General features: G+C 37.2%; 1 protein-coding gene across 3 annotated transcripts in view; it reads left to right on the top strand.

The window, feature by feature from the left end:
* The window catches only part of CDH2 (cadherin 2), a 245,592-nt gene that overhangs the window by 114,810 nt on the left and 106,224 nt on the right, over nt 1-24,558 (top strand). The window lies entirely within an intron of this gene.

The following is a 24,558-nucleotide window of genomic DNA, read 5'->3' as shown; positions in this document are numbered from 1 at the left end:
TTTTATTAGCAGTGTGAGAACAGACTCATGCGCTAGGATAAAGTGTGTGTTTGCTTTTGGGTTTTTTGAGACAGAATCTCACTCGGTCTCCCAGACTGGAGTGCAGTGGCACAGTCTTGGCTCACTGCAACCACTGCCTCCCGGGTTCAGGAGATTCTGCTGCCTCAGTCTCCGAGTAGCTGAAATTATAGGCACGTGCCACCACGCTTGGCTGATTTTTGTATTTCTTTAGTAGAGATGGGGTTTCACCATGTTGGCTAGGCTGGTCTCAAACTCCTGACCTCAAGTTGTGTATCTGTCTTGGCCTCCCAAAGTGCTTGATTTCAGGCATGAGCCACCATGCTCAGCCTAGGATAAAGTTTTAAGTGAAAACAGCACAGAAGAGGGAAGTACACTTAGTAAACAGTGCTTACTGTTTGTAGAAAGGAGGGTGTTTTGTGGACTTGACTTTAGAAATGTGTACAAATTTTGCATTAAGTTTAAAACAAAACCAAGATAATGAAGACAGCTAGTAAAAGTGCAATACATAAGTCCCAATGTAAATCATGTTGCTGGTATACATGGCCACACTGAGAAGAACCATTTTAAATGATGTTATGTCACAGAAATTTAACTATATAGTACAACCTTAGTGGGATATACATTGAAGTTCAAAAAAAGGCAAAAGAAATTTTCACCTGTCTCACAGTCATTTTTGGTGATAGTGCTAGTATTAGGAAGAAACACAGAGGTATAAGATTGGTGTGATTAAGTTAAAAAAGTGAATTTGCCTGAGAAGTAGCAAAATTATTTATTTTTTAAAATTGCCGATTTTGCTGATTTATCCTTTGGAAATGCCCGAAAACAATGAGTATCCAATAGCAGTGAATACCCTGGGGGTCCATACTGAAGTTCACCAGAAGGAGTCAGGGTTCTTTGAAGAAATGGCTGGTTCCATGTCCAAGGCACGAAGTGTATGAGATGACCTGGAATATCATGTTGTCTTATAAGATTACTAGTCTTACCAAATGTTCTCCTGAAACTAAGCCAACTTAGTTACTAACAAGGTTACTAATTGAAGATGAGGAACAAAACCTATCGCATTTTATGTATGGTTTTGAAAAAGATAAAGAGAAAGAATCAAGTGCTTGTTTTGCTTTTTCTAGAATGACTATACTTTAGGGTAACTATATTAGATAGGCAGGTTCTTCTGTAAAGAAATACTGCAGTTAATAAGTAAAGAAGGGGCTAGGCACAGTGGCTCATGCCTGTAATCTCAGGACTTTAAGAGACTGAACCGGGCAGATCATTTGAGTTCAGGAGTTTGAGACCAGCCTGACCAACATGGTGAAACCCCGTCTCTATTAAAAATATGAAAAATTAGCTGGGTGTGTTGGCACACGCCTGTAGTCCCAGCTACACGGGAGGCTGAGGCAGGAGAATTGCTTGAACCCAGGAGGCAGAGTGCAGTGAACCGAGATCATGCCACTACACTCCAGATTGGGCAAAAGAGTGAGACTCTGTCGCAAAAATAATAATAGTCATGATAAGTAAAGGAGGAATTATAGAAACTGATCATCACCATTTTGTATCTCTTATTGAAATAGTGGACCTACGTGGTGATCACCAGTGACTAAAAGGAAGACTATCTGTTTTGTATTGTTATGTACTCCTGATAGGAACTTGTTTGCCAAAACAAACAAACAAACAAACAAAAGAAAAACCAACCTGGGTCTGATCAAACTTCTAGATGTGCCAGCTTATAAGTAATATAGAGTGCAGAGGATTATATTATATGAAATTACAGAATTACAATCAGCAAAATCTAGATCATAGGGGAAAATGTTGTGGGACGAATGGTCCGGTTTCTTCCACAAAAAAGTTTGAAAGGAAAAAGAGGACAAAGAATACATAGATTAAAGAAGAGACCTATCAACCAGTCTCCTTGGAATCTGATTCAAACAAATATGCATGTCTGTGTTCAGATATATAATATACATACATCTACATATATATGAAACATAAATATGCACTCATATATGCATGTGTGTGTGTGTGAAAAGATAAAATTACAACAGATTTTATTCAAAGATCTTAACTGGCTTTTATTCACAATTCTAAAATATTGGGCAGCCCTCAGAACCAGAACAGGTTCAGAGAACTTCAGGGCTGGAACTTGGTCAGACAGTATTTATGGATAGAAAATAGAAGTTAGTTATAGAGTTTAATTGGTTATAATCCTATTTGAATTAGTTAGCTGCCTATGATTAACTAAAACCCAGGGCCTGTTAACTATCTGAAACCCAGCTATTTGTTTCATGAGTATACTCCTAAGTTAACTAGTTTTATTTAGCATGATGACTCCATATTGGTTTGGTCTGTTGGACTAAGTACAGGAGCCCAGTCCAAATCAATGGTATTTCCCCCTTTTTGGTCAGGCTGTCACTTAGGTGAGAGTATGACCACAACTTAAGGGCATCAGTGCGACTCTCAGTTCTTATCATTTTAGATTTCCAGTCTTAACCTCATAGGTTACAGTGTTACAGTGATCATGCATTTCATTGGGTTTTTGTTATTCCAACCAAAGAGACCATTTGGTGTTTGATGGTTATAGGCAAACATTTAAAACTTTTGAGAAAGTACAGCATACCCAGAGACTGCCATTATGACTCTCAGGAGGATAATACCAAGAGTTTGGAGTTAGTGGCTTAGCAAGGGCCCCCATAAATCAAACCAACTAAAATCAAACAGATAAGCTACATAAGGAGTTCACCTGTTTTAACCAAATAGCCTGTTTCTTTTAATTGTTTTATAACCAAGTGTCTACAATACTTAAGGTATTTATGCACAACAAAAAATACTAGCAACTGCACAGACTCCTACTTAGCCAGTAAGCAATCTAGCATTCCATGACTGGGCCAAATCAAAGCAGGAAGTGAAAACAAGTGGGTCCAGAAGTTCAAATCTATAAAACAGAACACTAAGAAAATTTAAATAAACAGTCAGATTAGGGATGTTGCTAATAGTAACACTAAGTGGACTAAGGAATCGCTGAGATCATAACAGATCCAACATTTCAGACCGGTTATGAAGCTCTAACTTCCAAGTGAAAAAAGTAGGCATATACAAGGAAAAATGAAGAGAGATAAAAGTCACATTTTGATGAAGAGTTTTGTTCTGATTTCTTAGAAAACACCATCCAGGCTAAAATCTCATATGTTCCTAGGGAAACTTTTCCCTCATCAGCTTTACCTTAAAGTCTTCAACAGGTGTACAGTTGCATGAGCCTGGAGGGGCCATTTTAACCTTGAACCAAGGTTCAAGGTCTTGAAGCTTTACTGCAATATAGGGGAGAAGAACTCTGTATTGTCCCTTCCAGTGGGGTTCAAGAAGAACAGTCTCTCTCTCTCTCTCTCTCTCTCTCTCTCTCTCTCTCTCTCTCTCTCTATGTCTTGTCCAGAAGATCCAGTCTTTGGGTTCCAGATCACCAAAGGTCAGATTGTCATCAGTGGATTATGAAAGGTTTGTTTTAGCTATAAAAATATGCCTTGGTATCACAGTTTGTAAGAATGGGTGATACATGAGGTTTTACTCAATGTATTGCCTTTCCTGCAGGGACTGCTTTGATCCAACCAGAGAACACTGTTACAAGAACATATTTACATCCCATTGAAATGGTAATTGAATGAAATACCTGTGTAAATGATCCATCAGATAGCAGAATTATACGAACTGAAGTTTTGATTATCTTCCCAAGATGACAGGTTTGAAAAACCAAACAGGGGTCACAAACCACCTTAGCAATTCTAGAACAATCACCAAACCAATATTTTTTCCATGATTTGTATTATTTTGTCTACTCCATGATGAGTGATGAAGTGTAGAACTTTTAATAATGGAAACTTAAAAAACTCAAGAAAGACCAGGTGACTGTCCAGGTTCTTCATGAGCCTACACTTAATACTGGGTTTATATCCTCTTAAATACCAATTTCGATTGTCCAGTTCAGGTGCATTGGACTGCTTCCTATTAATAAATAAGTTATCATAGGTAATTTGACTTTGATCAATCTAACAGAGTTTATTCAAATTTCTTTTTTTTTTTTCTTTTTTTTTTGAGACTTAGTCTTGCCCTGTCACCCAGGCTACACTGTGGCGGCATGATCTTGGCTCACTGCAACTGCTGCCTCCCGGGTTCAGGCGATTCTCCTGCCTCAACTGCCCAGTAACTGGGATTACAGGTGCGCACCACCACGCCCAGCTGATTTTTGTATTGCTTTAGTAGAGACAGGATTTCACCAAAGTGTAGGGATTACAGGCTTGAGCTACCTTGCCTGGCCTCAAATTTCATTTCTTAGCAATTTCAGTACTAGCAGACTTAGCATGAAAAATCTGCCAAAGCATTTCCTTGGTATTTAAATAATTCTTGTTCCGCTTGATGTTCATTTAGCAGTTTTATAAAACAAATCAGTTTCTTCATTACAGTTCTGAGAATTCTGACCCAGTCCAATGATATGTTCTTAAAATTATCAGAAACTTGTACTTGTCAGAGTTCTTTCCATGAACCTCCTTGAAGATGAAATAGTTATACTTGCTCAGGAATGTACCAGAGTACATAACCATCTGTGCATGACAAGACTTCAAATGATCATGTTTAAAGATCTGATTAGAATTCCTTACAGTAATGAAGGAAATTTTGTTATTTCTGTGGCATACAATAATTCAACACAATAACCAAAATTATGGCTAATATTGAATTTCTAAGAATTTTACACAGTTTCTGGAACACACACCAATAACATATCCATGCAAATATAACTCAAGGTTTAGAATCACTTATTATTTGACAGTGCTTCCTATATAACTTAATATATCAAATAACCTTAATTAATTGAGTATATCTCTTTTACAAGAGGAGAGACACATTTTTGGAGGGTTTCAGGGACTCAATAGGAAAATTCCGGAGTTAATTCTAAGGCAAAAAGTCTTAGAGTTTCCTTTTGGGAAGTTTGTTAAAAGTATCAAAGGTTTAAAACACTTGATCAAAATGGGATCACAGGTCACTGTGAAATAATAGTCATTTATTTAGCCAGAGTGATCATTAAATACTTCAAAGACAAATAAAGTTACATAATTGTAGGGAAAGTCTTATTTTTAATAGAGAGGACCCAGTTTTCTTACATGATCAAAGGCCTAAGAAACACAAAATGAAGCACAGGGATTCATCTTGATAAAACACAGAATCTTTGTTTCCTAGGCCAATTGCCTAAGAGATAAAGAAAAGCCTTTTACCATTTCCTGTTAGGGGCAAGTAAATACTTCAAGAAAACCTATTTGTTTTATCGGAAAGGACCAAGTTCTAGTTTTGCATCAGTGTAGCTTTGATAGTAAAGTTCAATTTTTAGAAAGCCTTACAAATAATTTCCATTCTAATCTTAGCCAGCTTGGTCATAACTAAAATTCCCTTCACAAAATCCATGTTCTACAAATCCTCCACCTTCTAATATCCTTTTCATCCGTCGTTTTAGGACAAAAATTACTCTTTTTCTCTTAAAAAAAAAATCTTTTAAACTTCATGGCTTCACTTACCAAAAACATGTTTTCCTTTCCCTGAATATGGAGTCATTTGCCCTACCATTTCCAGTTTCAATTACCATATAGTCATTAGAATACTTAACTCTTAGTGATCTTAATTTCTATTAAAAACCTAGGAAGTAAAGTAAAGCAGTTTTGAACTTTCTGTCATATAGTTACACTTTCTGTATATACATTTCAGAGTTTCTAACAACATGTGGGGCTTCCTCATAGAAAAATATTTTTTCAACTAATAGACCCAAATATATTTAGCTTCTTTGCGCCATACAAAATCAAGATGCCAAAGTATATATATAGCAGTTTCAGTGTTTAAACATACTTAAAATTACTCAGACATTTCATAAATACTAATTAACATAGCTTTAAATGTTTAAATTACTTTTTAAAGCCAATTAAAGCTCTTTATAAATTTTAGAAAAAAATCACACATATATAACATACAGACATATATAGATATGCATAACCATACAGACAGAAACATATCCTAGAACTTTCATTAAGATTTTTCATTTGCCAGTCTCCAAATAACTCTTCTTCACCCTTTACACTATCACTCTTTCAATTACCTGTTTCATTGCCCTAAGCAGTTGTTAGCTAGGTTGCTCACTGTAGTAAATTTCAAGCCTAAATACCATTATTTTCTGAGACAAAGGCATAATAAGCCTAGTGATGTGGACTGGCTGTGTTCCCACCCAAGTCTCATCTTGAATTGTAGCGGGAACATAATTCCCGCATGTTGTGGGAGGGACCTGGTGGGAGAAAATTGAATTATGGAGGCAGTTTCCCCCACACTGTTCTCCTGGGAGTGAATAAGTCTCGTAAGATCTGGTTTTATAAGGGGAAACCCCTTTTGCTTGGCTCTCATTCTTGCCTGCCACCATGTAAGACGTGTCTTTTGCCTTTTGCCATGATTTTGAGGCCTCCTCAGCCAAGTGGAACTATGAGTCCAGTAAAAAAAGAAAAAAAATGGTCCTAGGTGAGGCATGTTATATAAATTTAAGCTTTTGGCTTCTCCATTGTAAAAGTTTCTAGTCACTTAGCTCTTTCTGTCTTCTCGGTATAGAGAGGGAGACACACTTACAAATTGCAATTTTCTTTATAGATATAAATTTTTTCTTACAGAAGGGTCTTGAAATAACCAGCTGAAAATAATCCTTATTATGCCATAAATGCATTTTTTTTTGACCAAGAAAAAATTTAGGAGCGTAGCAAAGATTATGACAAGAAAGAGGTGGCAACAAGGGTTTGAGAGGAGGGATTTCAGTCAACTGAAAGTAAGTTTCCCATGTTACAGGATCAAACAGGAAACAACAAACAGAGGGCTACTTTGATGATTATTATCCTGGGAGTAAAGTCTTTTGGGGCTTCCTTTAGTAGGGAAACAGTCCGGGTCTCAGAGAATACATTCATCAAGTGGCTGGTGTAAAAGTGGACAATTTCCTTTCTAATGGACTGACTCTTTACAATAAAGGCAGACATCTTGGGTACAAAGTTTTTTAGTTTGGGACATCATGGTTTTGGTTTAAAATGTGGCAAGGAAGTTCTTTTGATTTCTGTAAGTGTTGTAGCTGTAAAGACATGCACCTGTTTGCCTTTGCTAAGGAGGCAATTTTTGATTAATCTTATAGCCTCTGTATTCCAAACAAAAAAATGTGTGTCATTGTTCCTGTGAGGTTCCGATCTTTTCTTTTCTAATGAGCCCTACAAGTGAACAATTTTATCTAGGTTAGAACTTCACTGTGGGCAGTCTAACTATTTTTGGTAAAGTTTACCCATTTTTCTTAAAAAACAAAAAACACAGCTTCTGAGTCCATAGTTCTTATGTATGAAATTGTCTGGAGTTCCAGATGGAGGAGTTCTAGACTCCTTGGATCCAGATGATCCTAGGACTTCTTGTGTTCTAGTAACCTTACCTATCTCGGGAAGCCAGTCCACTTTTAATCTGACTCAGACTCCTGACTCCTCCCCACAGGATCCAGTCCTGTTTTTGTCAAGACTTTCAAAACTTCTGTGCTCTCTCACAACACAGACTCACCCTTAGTACCTAGCCCCAGGTTATGCAGCCTCCCACAGCACAAACTAGCCCTGGATTCGGAAACCTAAAAGGTTAGCGGCTCGATGCAAAAAGAGCAGAGTCCAACCCGAGAGGAGCTTAAAATTCTCGGGAGCCCGTAAGAAAGATAGAGGACTTTGGCCGGGCGCGGTGGCTCAAGCCTGTAATCCCAGCACTTTGGGAGGCCGAGACGGGCGGATCACGAGGTCAGGAGATCGAGACCATCCTGGCTAACATGGTGAAACCCCGTCTCTACTAAAAAATACAAAAAACTAGCCGGGCGCGGTGGCCGGCGCCTGTAGTCCCAGCTACTCGGGAGGCTGAGGCAGGAGAATGGCGTAAACCCGGGAGGCGGAGCTTGCAGTGAGCTGAGATCCGGCCACTGCACTCAGCCTGGGCGACAGAGCAAGACTCCGTCTCAAAAAAAAAAAAAAAAAAGAAAGATAGAGGACTTCAAAAAAAATTTAGTGGTACCTCTCCTGCTTTCCTCAAGGGGTGTGTGGATTCACCGTCAATACCCTTCTGGTGCCACACTGGGCACCTGTAGTCTTAAAAGACAAAAAACCAATAGTCTTAAAAAACAAATTTATTATACAGATGTTAATTATTTAATATTTACGATTCTTGAAATGGGCAGCCCTCAGAACCAGAACGCACTCTGGGGCTGCATCCTGTTCAGACAGTATTTACAGAAAGAAAACGGAAGTGAGGTATAGAACTTAGTTAGTTATTTGAATCAGTTGGCTGCCTCCAGTGACTAACTAAAGTTGTAACTAACCAAAACTCAGTGATTTGTTACATGAGCATGCTCCTAAGTTCATTAGTTTCATTTAGCATGAATTACCCCATCTTGGTTTGGTCTGTTGGGCCCTACAAATTTTGTTTAACATGTGACAGGTAAATTACTCACTGGATATTTGATAATCTTAATGAATTATAGTTATCTTCTTAAGCCTAATAGGTTTGTTATCTTTAAAAATGTCTAATACTTATTTAAAAATTAAGGTTTTACTAACTTGCCTGGTTATGTAAGAAGTCAGTGAATAATTTGTAGAGTTTGAAGATTTTCAAACTATACATTTACAAGGTGGAATGTCTTGCTTGGGCTGACGTAACACAATACCACAGGCTGCATGGCTTAAAGAATAGAAATTTATTTCTCATAGTTCTAAAGGCTGGAAATCTGAGACCAAGGTGCCAGCAGGTTTAGTTTCTTTGAAGGCTTCTTCTCCCCCAGTTGCCTTCTAGCTGTGACCTCACATGGTCCTCCCTCTGTGCACATGCATGTCTGTGTCCAAAACCCTTCTTTTTATATGGTCATCAGGCATATTGGGTTAGGACCCACCCATACGACCTCATTTTACCTTAATTACCTCTTTAAATGACTTATCTCCAAATACAGTCAGATTCTAAGGTACTGAGGAGTTAGGATTTTAATGTATGAATTACAAGGGGACACATTCAGCCCATAACCCACAGAATATAATTTTCTAGTGATTTGAGGGGAGAGATTAATTTTTAAACTGCATAAAACAAGGCATCTCGTTTCAATGAACTGTTTCATGATGTTGAGCAGCTAGGCACACCTGAGAATATCTGGCCACTTTGTCACGACCTACATTTTCACTTTCAGTCCTTCGGTGGTTTGTATTTTGTTCCAGTACTGTTTTCCTTTTAATTTTCCCCAATATTGATACTTTTGATACATGTACCCGTGTAACATTGAAGTTAAAACACTATTTAATGATTTTCAAATACTTCTCTGCCGTCTTTGAAATTTCTCTACCTTTCTGAACAAATACACATAAGACCTTATAGAGAGGCGAACCATAAAATATATTAGCTTTTCATTTCAGAGTTTTCTTCTGTATACTCTTCAGTGACAAAGGACACTGAGAAGTTAAAATTTAGTTTTTCATTTGCTGTTGTTACGGCTTAAATATAAACTAAAATTCAAATAATAATTTCTTTTTCTTCATCTGTTTAATTGTAAGTTTGGTACAGATATTGATACCATGTCTTCTTTCAGTTATATTTCTCTTACACAAATTACTTCCCATGTGGAATAAGTTGAAAATAGAAATTATGACTCCTCTAATTATTTCTCATTTCTTATTTTTTTGGGGGAAACGTACTCTAGAGCTGGGAAATACAAAGAATTGTCTTTGTAAAATATATTATGGTGGTAATAAAGCTTGCTTTAACATCGTATATCAGATATCTCATAACAGTTATCATTAATTATGTTTGGGCTATGATGACATCGTGGTTCTTTAACGAAAGTGTCTATATTTGTAGAGATGCATACAAATGGGATCTGGGATTTGCTTTAAAGTACTTAGGCAACTGCAATAAAATGGATATATAAAACATGCGTGGCAAAATGCTGATAGCTGTCCAATCTGGATGATTGGTATGAGTTTTTCCATACTTTTCTCTCTTTTTGTGTATTTTGCAGTCATTCCCAGTAAAAATTAGTGCTATGGCATAGTTGTCATTATTACATAGTGATTTCATAGAAAAAGATATAACAGTAAACTTTACCACATTCAGGAGTTTGATTCATGTACTAAAGATTTAGAGGCATTCTTAATAGTCCTCATAGGATGTATGTTAGAAAACTTACTCATAAACACTCTTGTATCCAGGGCAAGTTCTATAGTTGGTAGGAGACATATTTTGAGTAAGGTTAATTTGCAGAAAAGATTCTGTTATCTTTAATAAAAATGTTTGACATTTAGTATCTTAACTTTAAAAAGTTCAGCACTCCTGATAGAAATAAGAATGATTCTGACAAGGAGTCTGTCATCTTACATGGAAATCACTTTCTCTTACTTTATACACTGCATTTCCCAGGACGAGCAGACATTTTTAGTTGCAAGTCTAGTATTACAGACTGTAGAAATAACACCATCCTATTAATTATGCAGGGGTTAGTTTGAAATTTATTTTCCCAAGGTCATTGTTACTTCTAATCATTATATTTATTTTGTGGTATTACACTATCTTCAGGTTTTGAATGATTTTTGCCTAGTATCATGTTAGCTATACTTTAGTTTTCACTACTATAAAATAGAGAAATCCCGACTACCCTGGGGTACTAGGAAATATATCTGATAAAAGTGTGTGTGAGTTACAGAAATATTAATACTAATATAATACCTGGAAGGATTTAATCTCTTCATCAGTATCTTCTAAAAGCTAACTCAAGAAAAATGTTCATAGTTACCTATTTTTTACAATATGAATATGGATTAGAATTGAGGAGAAAAATTGTTTGAGAGAATTAAATATTTTCTTTTCAGTTGGTAACATGGATTAGTTAGGAATATGCCTGGCTAAGGAAATACATATTTTTAAAAATAAAAGTCTGATTTTTCCTTTGTGTAGTCCTTATCAAGACTGAATTATCTTAATGATCATAGATTAAAAGAAATAAGCTTTTTAAAAAGAATCCTCTTGAGCTAAAACTTATGACTATCGTAGGAATTTTCTAGGCTGTACTTCTGTGCAAGAAGAGAGCTTTCAGGCATCCCCAGAGGCCTCTCCTTGTCAAGTGGACCATCTGGGGGTGGGAATGGGAGAGCTATTTCAGTGCTAGATGAGTCCCTACAGAGCAACAAAACTGAAAAAGACATTATATCTCCTCCATGCAGCCTGCTGGTTTCCCCTTTAAACATTTTTAAATAGAAAAAAATCTTACTCTGAAATATGGTTAAGTGTTAAGGAAGCACCTTCTTGAAACCTAGAACTGCAGCCCATTAGCTGTGGGATCTGATAAATTGCTTAACCTCTGTGAGTCTTAATTTCCTCATCAGGAAAGGAGGATAATATTTACATTACAGGAATTGTTTTAAGAATGAAATGAATAGAAAGTGACTGCTCTAGTGCCTGAGACATAGTATTTATTAAATGGCAGCAGCTACTTATGTGGGTGTAGTAGAGTCAGAAGAGGGTAAAACTAAGAAGGTCCAATTGTATAGCACTAAGGCTTATAACTATACGCTGTCAGCAATACTGAAATCTATATTTTAATTTTACCCTATACCATTTAATTAAAAATGGGCTCTATTTATGATGATGTATTGTTGATATTGTTCTCAGTTAGCATTTGCCACAATGATGCTGCATAACAAACCACCTTGGAACTCACTGGCTTAAAACAACAATCACCCTTCTTGCTCCGTCCGGCATTTGTGAGCTGGGTGGGGTTCAGATGATCCGGGCTGGGCTTAGATCCATGCCACAGATTTGGTCTAGATCTGCTCCACATGCCCTCATCCTTAATTTGGTGGATAGGCAGAACATGTTCTTTTGCGTGATGGTAGCATAGTCCAAGAACAGGCACATTTCAAGCATTTACTGATGTTACATCCACCAACATCCCAGTGACCAAAGCAAGACAACTCACCACACTAAACATCAATGAAATGGGAAAGTATATTCTGCCAACAGTGGCAGTAAGAGGGTAGTGACTATTGCTATACAATAATCTAAACTATTTAAATGATTATCATTGTAATAATTATTAGTTGCATACAGGTTAAATTGCACCAAACATTTCTAACAGCAGTGACTAGGTCTGCAGGATGTGGCTGAGGCTGTTGTGGTGGTGGTTGGTTGTTTTCTGACACCTAATGTGCATGTAGCCTTGTCCTAGATATTATTCAGTGATGAGTTAATCCATTCACTTTGTTTCCTTATGATCAATATGCCATTCGTGATACACAAATACATATAAGAATTTTAAAGCACGTTGGTGCTTCTCCGGTATCATTAACAATCTAGTCTAGCTGAGGATGTTTTCCACCCGTGTTATCAATCTGCTTTATTCGGTCTAAATTTCCCTTCAGTACTACCACAGTGTGTATTTGTCCTGTTCATTTCATCTCTGTGTGAAAGTTTCCTCTCTCGCAGAAGGTAGTGTTTCAGGAGCGTGTTTAGCATTGTAACAGACGAATTGGAAATAGCCGTATAGCAACCATCGGCAGTTATTTTGGTGCACATAGTATATGCCCATAGCATGTTTTTGTGTAGTCATCACAGAGGAAGCTTTTGAAATGCACTCACCTTTGCTGGTTGGATTTGACATTTGCCACTTGTAAGTGCTTATTTCTTCATACTTTTTCTTTTACCTCCACATGACCCCAAGCAAATCAATCAGAAGCCCTCTGCTTGAAAAGTTTTCCAATAGATGTCATAACACTGGCAGAATCTTTAAAAAATAAAATCACTGTGTATTTCTCCAAATGTACAATAACTGGGAGTATCAGTTAGGTTCAGGGAATGAAATAGAGCCTAAAGAGAAGTTTTTGGCTGCTCTGGGTTCATGCTGGAGTGCAGCAAATAGACCCACAAGGTTTGTCCTCCTGCTTGCATGTAGATGGTATTATCAGTTTTCTTTTCTTTCCTTTTTTCATGCAGAAGTGGGTGGAGAGGGCTGTTTCAGCTGCCATTGATGAAAATCCAACTCCTAATGTCTGATGGCAGGCTGCTGTTTCACACTCTGCTGTTTCTGTTTCAACAGAAATTTCATTTGTTGTTTCTACTGGCAGTGTTTGCCTGTTCTGAAGTAAAGGCACTGCTGCATTTAGTTAGGGGATCAGCATTCTTTGCTTACATTTAAATTTGTGTCATGGTTATGGTGCTTCAGATTTATTGAAAAGAAACACCTTCACGAAAGCTGGGAAATAGCATTTTGAATAGCATTGTAGTCTTGAAGAAATGCCAACACTTTAATGCCAGTCTCTCGGTACCCACTTTGTATGCTTTGGGAGCATTTGACCCATATCAAATGCAGTTATTCTTTATAACAACCAGAATCATTATTTACCGCCCTTGTGAGGTACATTTTTGCAGAGTTGTTTCTGTATACACATTTAATATAGTAAGATCTCTGCCTATAATTTCAAATGAAAAGCAGATAGGTGAAGCAAAACTGTAATGGAAAAGTTTACTGTAGCTCCCCTCCCTTTTAATATTTAGCATTAAACACTAAATAGAGGTAAAAACATACCACAGTTCAAACTTGCCAATAAACCTGGAACTTACCTTGATACCTAGAACTGCAGCCCATTAGCTGTGGGATCTGATAAATTGCTTAACCTCTGTGAGTCTTAATTGCCTCATCAGGAAAGGACGATAATATTTTACATTACAGGAATTGTTTTAAGAATCAAATGAACAGAAAGTGACTGCTCTAGTGCCTGAGACATTGTATTTATTAAATGGCAGTGGATCCCAGCTATTAAGATCTCTGCCCATACTTTCAAATGAAAAGCAAATAGATGACACACACTGTAATGGGAAAGTTTACTGTAGCTCCCCTCCCTTTTAAAGTTTAGCATTAAATATTAAAACATTAAATAGAGGCAAAAACGTATCACAATTCAAACTTATCAAGGTTTCATTCTTTTTATGGAAGCAGCCTCTTTATGTCAGTCTCAAATCTTAAGAGATCAGAACTTGAAAGATCAGTTGAACACTCTGCTTTTCCCTGTCCTGATACCTACTGAACTGAAATCCAGCACAGCTTTATAGCTCAGGTTGTTTCCTGTGTTTTATTTATTTATTTATTTATTTTTTTGAGACGGAGTCTCGCTCTGTCGCCCAGGCTGGAGTGCAGTGGCCAGATCTCAGCTCACTGCAAGCTCCGCCTCCTGGGTTTACGCCATTCTCCTGCCTCAGTCTCCCGAGTAGCTGGGACTACAGGCGCCCGCCATCTCGCCCGGCTAGTTTTTTTTTGTTTGTTTTTTGTTTTTGTATTTTTTAGTAGAGACGGGGTTTCACCGGGTTAGCCAGGATGGTCTCGATCTCCTGACCTCGTGATCCGCCCGTCTCGGCCTCCCAAAGTGCTGGGATTACGGGCTTGAGCCACCGCGCCCGGCCGTTTCCTGTGTTTTAAAAGGATGAAATCGTAAGTACGGCTCTCTGTTGGCTGAGTGCCAAACATAACCTCTGTCCTTAAGATATCTTCGGATGTAAAATGAAGAGTGTTTTGATATTTTTTCTTGCTTAGCCTTGAATATTGAGGGCCAAGACTTTGTGTGATAGATATCTAACTTTAATCAGTATCTCATTTGTTCTTGACTTCCAGCAAGCTTCTAGGTATTTAAATCTCTTGGTGCTTTTTTGTAACTTGTTGCTTCTCTACAGCTAAAACTTCACTTCCTATGGAAGTGACGGTAATTTGTTTGTGAACCGCCTGGAGCCTGGCAGATGACAAAGCTGTAGAAGATCTGAAGTGTAAAGGAATCCCTCTAGGAATCACATCAAATACATCCATTTGGTTTTCAGCACATCCCAGTAATGTATGATTCTTGAAATTCATAGAATCTTTCTTTTCCAACTCTCCACTAGATATCACAAAGGTAATATTGCATACCTGCCTTAAGGCTGCTTTAGAGGAAGAAATTTACTTCCAGTTAATCAGTCATGGCTCCTGTCACTTTTATCCATTACTCCAATTGAACATAGGTGAAATCTGAAAAGCAAAATTATGTTTTTGCTTTGAGCAAAGTTCATTAGAAAGTCCACCACATTTTTTAAAGGGCTATTTATAAAAGTTAAAATAAGTAGCATATCTAAAAGTCTATAAAATGGCCATTGATTCCATTTACTTATTTAATTGACTAGGCTGAATCTTGACAACTTACATAGATTTTATTCAGGTCTGTGACAAAATTTCATAGAAGACTTGTTACATAGGATGCATTCTATAAATCTGCAGAGCATTTTCTCAGCACTGAGTCTTACAACTTAATTTGATTCATGATATATGATTTTTCTCTAAATTATGAGTTATGTTTATATTCTTTCCCACCCAAAGCATCACTTTATGCCAAAAAATGCTTACTTTCTGGGTTTCTGACCACATCTTTGCATTTATTCTGAAGTTTTTATTATAGCGTAACTATCAACATTTTTAAAGAAATAATTCTCTGTTTTAATGAGCTCATTAAAATATTCTTCTAATATATTTTTATCCTCCAGATTTTTTCTAAAAGTTCAGTTACGTACTAAGGAAGTTATGTGTAAATGTATTGAAGTGCCTACATTTCCTAATAATAAAGGTGATCACAAAGTACTAGATAACAATAGCTTTCTTTCTGGTGCTGCTCTGTAATGCACAGTATTTAAATTATTTAGACTGTGAAGACTTTCTGTTTCTCAGATTGTCATTTAAGGGGCAATGGCCATCTTATAGAAAGGAATGCTTGACTCAGTCCCTTTTGGAATGATGCATCAGCTTCATCACATACTTGACTACCTTAAATAAGGCATCCTTCACAACTCTGATGGAGTGTTTTCTTAATGAGTAGAAATCGTAAAGATGAACAGTTATTGTATTCAGTATCATTGTCAGTCCAGTGAGAGTCACTGAGCTGAATGTCTGCAGACTCCAGAAGATAACCTGAACTTTACTGTTAATTATTCAGTTCTCTCAATTGTCTTTTTCTGCTTTCTACCTTTATTCATTCAGCAGGCAGATCTCAAGGGCCTGTTTTGTGCCAGGCTGTAAGCTAAGCACCAGAGCTTCTAAAGGAAGCTTTGGTTTAGGAAAATATGTAAACAAGCATGTGAAATTCAGCTTTGAGTGCTGTGATGGAAGCATTTAAAGAGTACAGTTGAAGCACACACATGGGGGAGGGCTTTGTCTGCTGGGGCTTCATAAAGGAAATGACCCTTGAAAGATGAGTAGCCACTGGCCAAGGTGCTTAAGAAAGAGTGTTCCACTCAGATGGGCTAGCATGAGCAAGGCAGAAGCCTGAAACAGTTGGATGTGTTCCAGAAACTGTAAGCAATTGAATACAATGGAAATGAAGTTTATTAACAAGACCATGATGAGAGAATTGACTTTAGGCTGTGGCCACATTGTTGAAGGACACGTGTAACAGTCAAAGGAGTAGGTCTTTCTTTTCTAATCAATGGAGAGCTATTAATAGATTTAAACCTGATAAGCTTTGAGTTTTACAAAGACTTGTTCATCAGCTGTTGGGAGGGTAAATTTGGTGAGTACAACAAGGACAAACTCTCTTAGTTAGGAAGCTGTTACTAGAGGCCTGATAAGAGGTTTAGAGAATCTATGTGCCTGGGAGAAGTGGAGAAGATAGAACCTTTACCCTTAAGGGTAAAGGCTATAGGGCTTGAAGACCAGTTGCATGAAGAGGAACTATAAGATTATCATACTTATGGCTGAGGTACTGGTAGATGGTGAGTGGTGTAGGAGAACCCAGGCTCAGAGGAATGTGGATGTTAATTTTTCTTTTTGAATTTGGAATTTGAGGTCTATCTACATGAAAATTTCCTATAGGTACTTAGATCTATTGCTCTGAATTGCAAGAAAGAGTTCTGGGATAGACGTAATGAATTTAAGTCATAATGAAATATAACGACTGTCATTTATAGAAAACATTCTATGTGCCAGGACCTGTTTACACACACACACATACACACACACATGATGTTATATATTATCTTCTTAAAATCTTCAGTGTAATTCTAGGAACAAGATACTCATTTTTTTTTTACAAGTAACTAAGGCTTAGAGAAGTTTGAAAACATGTACAAACTTCCACATCTAATAATTAGCAGGTCCATCATTGAACCCAAACATACTGTTAAAATAATGTTCACTGTCTTTTCCACTATTATTTTTAGTAGTGTTTTAGAATGGGGAGCATGGCTATGTATGCACTTTGCATGACACTGAGTAGATAGGCCTGGAATTTGAAAGCCTATAGAAGTGTAATAACAGAGAATATTGAAATATTTATAGTCTTAATTTTATCTTATTGACCGTAGGAAACATTGAAAGTTTTTAGCAAGATGATTAGAAAAGGGGAATGGATCAGTGGGAGGGGGTGCGATAGTACTCTTTTGAATGGAAGTAACAGAACCCATTTTAAGCAAAAGGAATTGTTTACTGGAAGAATATACCAGGAAAACCTTGGAGAAACAATGTAAGGGGTTAACAAGCAAAATGTGAACAGTTTCTAGAATTCCACCTCCAGGGTACAGCCAGCAAATTAGCACAGCTACCAACTGGTCCTTGTCTTTATTTACCTCCGTTCAAACATCCAAGAGTCTAGCAGGGCGTGGTGGTGCATGCCTGTAATCTCAACACTCTGGGAGGCTGAGGCGGGTGGATCACTTGAGATAAGGAGTTCAAGACCAGCCTGACCAACATGGTGAAAACCCGTCTCTACTGAAAATGTAAAAATCAGCTGGGCATGGTGGCGGGTGCCTGTAATCCCAGCTACTCAGGAGACTGAGGCAGGAAAATTGCTTAAACCTGGGAGGCAGAGGTTGCAGTGAACTGAGATCATGCCACTGCACTGTAGCCTGGGTGACAGAGCAAAAGCAGGACTCTGTCTAGAAGAGAAAAAAAAAAAAAAAAAGTCCAAGATTCTGAGAAAGATGAGCTGGAGAAGAGTGGCCCAGCCTGAGGATGGCCACTCATAGCTAAAGCAGTGTGCTGTGATCATTCACTTGTAACACAGCATCTCCAGCTCCTTTAGGTCTTTTGTTCAACTCTTGACCTTAGAAAATCATTTTCTTCTATCTTTACTTGTTAACTCAGAATGAGACTTTTCAAAGATGATGATAATAAGAATAGTGCCGGTGGGGAATTTATTTCAAGAGGAGAAACCATAAAGTTTGGAGTGAAATTAGATGTAATGGAAGAAAACTCAGTGCCATCGACTGTTAGAGGTCTAGTTTAAGTCTCCTTAAAGCTCATAAATCCCCATCAACTACTTCAAATCAAACCTGTTTATATATATTTATATTTATTTATTTATTGCAGTAGTTTTTAGGGTACAGGTGGTTTTTGGTTATATGGATAAGTTCTTTAGTGGTGATTTCTGAGATTTTGGTGTACCTGTCACTCAAGCAGTGTACATTGTATCCAATGTGTAGCCTTTCATCCTTCACCCACCTCCCACCCTTCTCCCTGAGTCCCCAAAGTCCTTTATATTAATATTATTCTTATGTCTTCGTATCCTCATAGCTTAGCTCCTGCTTATAAGTGAGAACATATGATATTTGGTTTTCTATTCCTGAGTTACCTCACTTAGAATAATGGCCTTCAGCTCCATCCAAGTTGCTGCAGAGGCCATTATTTTGTTCCATTTTGTGACTGAGTAGTATTCCATGGTGTATATATATCACAGCCAACAAATAGTTGCTTTCTTTTTGACTATATGCTGATGATAATTCTTGCTTTAATATTGGCAACAACTGACTGGCAGTGCCAGAAGCAGAAGCAAATCTCTTCTTGACTGATTGAACACAAATAAAGTTGGCAAATATTTTTTATTGTGATCCATATCTTCAGTTTTCAAATACCAATATTATTTCTCCTTAGTAGTAAGGAGCTTTATTCCTTCCATTCCTATATGAGGTCTAGTTTCCAGCTAGAAGCATTTACTCTGATTTTTTTTTATTCTTTTTTCTTGCTGGGAAAAGACGAGATCCTGAATTTAGACTTCAAACAGAAAGAATGCTAACATTCTACTTTTAAATCCTTAATTTCCCGTAGTAACTTGTTCTTATCTATGCAAATCTTGCTTTAATTTTTCATAAACATTGTGTGTGTGTGTATTTTTATGGTTTCTTTTTTGTTCACTGCAGTATCCCTAGGGCCCCTAACAGTGCCTGGAACATAATAGGTACCCAGTAAGTGCTTGTTGAATGAATGAATAATTTTATAAGATATGTTAAAGTGAGACAACTTGTCTCCTTGTTTTCAACATGAAAATTAGAATAGAATTTATCAAACTTCAAGATTTGTAAATACTTTGGTAGTATAATACCAAGACTATCACCGTAGATACACCAACCGTAATACCATTCTGTAAAGAGTGGATTAAAACATCAGACAAATCACCTTAAATGTCATCTGAGTCAGGTTGATGATGGAATTACTAAAGAACTTTTAAACGAAAATGCTCCTAAAGTAATAAAGCATTATTTCCCTAATTCCAATGCTGTCTTATTGGGTATTTTAAAAGTAGAAAAACTTGTCTATGAATAAACAAAATAAATGGTTCTAGTTATATAATACTAACAATTTTAAGTTTCCTATATTTATATTGTTAAAAACATTAAGACTAGAATGTGCTAGTAAAATAGAAAAAATACATAGTGTAAATGAAAAGGGCTTATTAGCAGTTTGGCATTACAGATATACTAATTACAACTTTGATATTTGCTATTTTTATGGTGATGACTGTTTCTCAGTGATATCTACAATGGGCATAGTAAAAATTAAAGACTGCTATTTAAGGGGCTGGGCATTAATTTGTTTCTTTCATAAATAAACTATATTTAAATGAAATCAGGGTAAAATTCTTAGGTAATTGGAAATATTTATTGGAATGGTATACTTTTACATATTTATGTTATTGTAGACTACAAAGTTGTTTATAAGGTACAAGAAAATATTTACACTGTAGGAATGTTGAATAGTGGCAGCACTTACGGAGAACACAAGTCCTCTACAAATTCAGGACCAGGTATAAAAACTATGTTGAGGAAGGCCCATACTGCCTGCACTGCTGCTTAATTCTGTTAAGAATGATTCGTCTGAAAGAAGGAAGGAATCACTAGGTTAATTCTACCCTAATCTCTTTGAGTCTGCTAACAGTGTTGTGTGCATTGCTGTGGCATTTTTTCCTGTTGTCATGGACACTTATCCATTAAAAACACCATCGCCTGCTGACTGTCCATCTTTGCACATTGCCTGGTGAGGCTCGAGTGTGATTTTGGGCTTTGATTAAAGTAGAAAGTATTCAGTAGAAATCCATTCTTTTTATTTTATATAAAATGCCATGTGTGATTACAATGAGAAAATAATTGAATTCTGTTTCTTTTGTGCTTGTTTTCAGCAAAGTCAAAAACATTTATGTAGCCCTGGTCCCTATGTATACCTTATTTCTAAATAAAATGTTTTTCTCTTCAGAACACCAGTTTTGAAAACATGCCAAGTAAAAGCGATTGTTTGAAGAATGTATCAAATGATAAAGATTTCATTATTTTCTAAGTTTATAATCTAGTGCTGCTCCTAAGGAAAATAGATTTTTATTCATAAAGTTACTAATTCATGATTTATGTTTTTACTCTCAATATGTACTCATTGTGGACCCCTCCCCAGTAACTGAAAGCCAGTGTGATTTTTTGAGGAAGCATACCAGGATTTGGAATCACACAGTGATGTTCAAACATTCTTAGTTCCACCACAGTGTCATCCTGAGTCTGGTATTTTATCTCCTTATGACTCGGGAGTTTTTTTATTTCTAAAGTAACATCTACCTTTTAGAGTTGTTCTTAGGATTAAATGAGATGATCTGTGGAGTATGTCTGGCATAAACACCCAATCAGTGGATCAAAGATCTTTCCATGTGAGAATAATGAACTAGAATACTTGGTATTTGTTGTGCTCTCACTACACTGTGAGTCTCCAGTAAGCTGGGATGGGAGTCACCCATTTGGCATTCTGTGTATAATATTTTTGTTGCACTTAGTAGGGCAATATTTGCTATATAAGGGTTTATAGAATTCTACATTGACGCTTGGCTGGACTGTATTTTTTCAGCATCTACTTATATTGTTTGCTCTGCTCTCTGCATCTGATATTTTTCAAGCAGTTGCTATTTTTGCTGCCTATGGATAATTTTGTTCTGAACATTTCTGTTAACAGGAGGTAAACCTAAAGGTTTTTGTGTTGACTGCAGATTGTTGGAACACAATTTTTATCAGGATGCTGACCTAGGAAAATTAACATTGTCTGTTCATGGAATTTTACCTACTTGGAGGTGAGTTAATTACTGATGTGATGGAACTCGCTCCGCTGGCATACAGTTTTTGGAGTCCTGCCATGTCAGGAATTATAATTGGCCTTCTGCTTATATGAGGGCAGTTTTGTATCGTTTAAAGTGCTTCACAGCTGTAAGTTAGGAGTACTATTATCTTGATCATACAAGAAATCTGGGGTGGTTCTCTTTATTAAGAGCAGTGTTTTAGCCATAAAGTGAGTGTTTAGTACCCCAGCATGCCACACACTTGTTTGGATTCACTCTGAGGCCCTGTGCACAAATGTTCAATCAACTTTCAGTAAGCATCGTTGCCTCCAACTAAACAAATAATTATTCAGTCATCAGTAGCACCGTTTTAAGATATGATCATAATACAAGCTATTTGCAAATTTTATTTGTGTTCAGTTAGTCAAAATGAGATTTGCTTCTGGTTTTGGCATTGCCGGTCAGTTGTTACCAGTATTAAAGCGTGCATTGTCATCAGCATATAGTTAAAAAGAAATAACTATTTGTTGGTTGTCTAATACTCTCTTTTTCTTGAGCCATAAATGTTGACCGACCTTTGCTTTCTTGTGTTTATACTAATCACTGTAAAATATCAAGATCTGTTTTATAAACCACACAGAACTCCAAATTGTGTGGAATTGCCTAACCCTACAACTTTTAAAATGGGAGGAAAATTATCCTTACAAGTTAGTGGTGAGAAGAACTTGACAAAAAAACACACAATACAGACTATGAAATCCTGACTTGGCACTGGTAGAGCAGAAAATAGGTAATTATAACAACCCATAAAGTAAATGTGAGCTAGAAACCTATCGTTATTTATAGTTCATTTGGTCCCTAATAATGGCAGTTTGTTCTGTTTGACAGTTGTGGGACCTAGGGGCAAGTTGCTTAATCTCCCTGAGCCATAATTAATTCATTTATAAAATGAAAATATGAGTTGCTGCCTACTCAGCCAGGAGTTCCAAGGACCAGATATGATCATGTATGCGAAATCAATGAAGTATCAATACCAGTCTCCCAAGTCCAAGAGAAGACTGGAACTAGCATGGAAGGAATGCAGCCAATCAGAGAATTCCTGTAGCACCCTGCCCTGAACTCAAACGCGGGACATCCTGTGAGTCGTGTATCCTTGCCCTTCCCTATGCCACACAATCCTGAGGTGTCAGAAATGTGGATTCATGCAAGGGGCTAGGCAATGTAGGTTATGGACTTGCTAGCTTCCAGTAACTGTAGGAAGGAGAGAAATGAAGGGACTTTGTATGACATTAGACCCAGTCTGGTGGCAGGGCATTGTTTAAACAAGGAACTAACAGAGTATGATGACACATAAAGGCTACTGTCCTGTGTACAGTCCCAGAGATGAGATGTGGATCCCTCAATTATCATTAATACATTCAAAGATTTTTAAGCCCACAAGAAATTGTCAAGTCTTCACAGGAGTTCCAGAAGCTGTAAAGTATTTTGCATTCAGTAGGTACTCAAACATTGTTGTGATGACAGTAATTTGCACCAGCAGTTCTGCTCTTAAAAATTTTAGTTTTGTGAGTTTTACGTTTGAAAAAAGTGGTAGCAAATTAAAATGTGGTGCAGAGGAAACACACAAATTATCAAAGATCCATGAGTAAAGAAACTAATAAATTCAATAAGTTTTGAATTTATTAAAACAAGACTGACATCAGTACATTTTTAAAATACCTTTTTGAAGAGATGTCTGCGTACAAGATGGCTATCAGATGTCTTATGTCAGTAAGACCAGTAAACAAGATAATCTAAGCAGGAAAATGTTAGATTAGACATGACTTTCTCCCTGAGAGATTTCACTTGATTCCTGGGACTTCAACTGTACAAAAAAAATACATGCATTGGTTTCTATAATTGGACTGGGGAAGCTCCTGCAGAGTAAGGCCTTGGGGTTAGTTTATGAGTCCTTTATACGTAGCACTCAGAACAGGCACATTTCATACACACACACACACACACACACACACACACACACACACACACCCCTTTTTTTGAGGCAAGGTCTCACTCTGTCACCCAGGCTGAGTGCAGTGGTCCGATCACAGCTCACTGTAGCCTCCACCTCCCAAGCTAAAGCAATCCTCCCACTTCAGCCTCCTGAGTAGCTGGGACTACAGGTGTGCACCACCATGGCCTGGCTAATTTTTGTATTTTTGGTAGATACAGAGTTTTGCCATGTTGCCCAGGCTGGTTTTGAACTCCTGGGCTCAAGTAATCTGCCTGCTTTAGCCTACCAAATTGCTGAGACTATAGGTGTACCCGTTGCACCCAGCCCTCATATATATTTTTAATGCTGAATTAAATCAGCAGTTCTGAAAAACAGTCTTTCATAAAACTATTTCCTCCTTGAGATTTAACCTGTTTCTATTCATCTTTTGCCAAGTCAAGATTCAAAACAATGGCATCCTTTTGGACTCCTTACTTCCCTTCAATCGCTATTTTCTATACCCACATCATATGAGCCACCCATTCCTATGGATTATTTCCTCATCATCTCTTTTTATATGCTGCTTCTTTTGACATTCCCATTCCCATTACTCTGGCTAGATCTCTAGTTCGTGTTCAAACAATAACCTCTTGAGAGCTTTGCTAGCCTTTAGGTTTTCATTTATAATTTCAGCCTGTATATTTGTTTGGCCCAAAACATTACTTCCCCCTCTCAAAAGTGTTTGACACTTGTCTACTAAGTTTTTGTAAGTTTTCCCATATCCAATTTATAGATTTTTTTTCTTGTATGAATTCCATATTTTAAGCAGTGGTTAGCTTTGCTTTTCCTTGGAGGTGTCATTGCCTTCTTTCTTCTACTCTGGTTATTTCTGCAGCTTACTGGAACTCACTTCTTCCCAGTCTCACCTCTCAGAATCCTAAGGTTCAGCATTGTCTCGAAGTATTTCTGTAAGTTATTTTACTGCTTCTGACAATATTCTTATGCTGTACCAAACACCTTAGCATATGGTGTGAACTAGAAAGTTGATTGTTGAAAGGGGAATGTTTAAAAACAAGACATCTGACCATCCATTATTAAAGGTAGCTCTGCCTTCATGCTGGCAGCCTATCTGAATCCTCAGAAAGTTTCATGGTGTGT

The sequence above is a fragment of the Papio anubis genome, chromosome 19 (assembly GCF_008728515.1).
Source record: "Papio anubis isolate 15944 chromosome 19, Panubis1.0, whole genome shotgun sequence".
NCBI lineage: Eukaryota > Metazoa > Chordata > Mammalia > Primates > Cercopithecidae > Papio > Papio anubis.
The sequence above is the reverse complement of the archived record's forward strand: the minus strand, read 5'-3'. Positions and strand labels throughout refer to the sequence as shown.